Source organism: Triticum dicoccoides, chromosome 7A, assembly GCF_002162155.2.
Source record: "Triticum dicoccoides isolate Atlit2015 ecotype Zavitan chromosome 7A, WEW_v2.0, whole genome shotgun sequence".
NCBI lineage: Eukaryota > Viridiplantae > Streptophyta > Magnoliopsida > Poales > Poaceae > Triticum > Triticum dicoccoides.
In genome coordinates, this window is record NC_041392.1 from 16,704,683 (window position 1) to 16,705,271 (window position 589).

Here is a 589-nt window from a genome sequence, read left to right on the forward strand (position 1 = left end):
CACCGCCTGAGGGCGAGACGGCGGTAGAATCGGTGCTGGGGGCGGTTGGGCATCCAGCCGTCGCCCCCAGGCACCGATATTGGCCCAGTTTTCGGCCCACTTTCAGCGAATAAAGGCCCCATATGGGCGAGAATTGGCCCATATTCGGCGTGGTTCGGCGTGGTTCGGCATTGAATCCTCAACATAAATATATTTTTATCACATAGTTCATCACAGAAAATCAAATAGTTCAACTAAATAGTGCAACAACAAATAGCTCAATACAAATTATATAGTTCAACAAATAAAAACTCATCACACGTTGAGCTAGGGGTCGCCCTTGATCCTCTGTAGGTGCTTCACTAGATCCTCACTAGTAGAAAAATGGTCAAACGTGAAGCACATTAGTGCCGGTTTGTATTTGAGCCGGCACTAATGTATACATTAGTGCCGGTTCCAACGGATAGCCGGGCCGCTTTCATTAGTACCGGTTCGTGGCGAACCTTTAGCACCGGTTCGTGCCACGAACCGGTACTAGTGAGAGTGGTGGCAGGATGTTGTCAGAGTGGGGCCCCTCCAGCACCTTTAGTACCGGTTCGTGTCACGAACC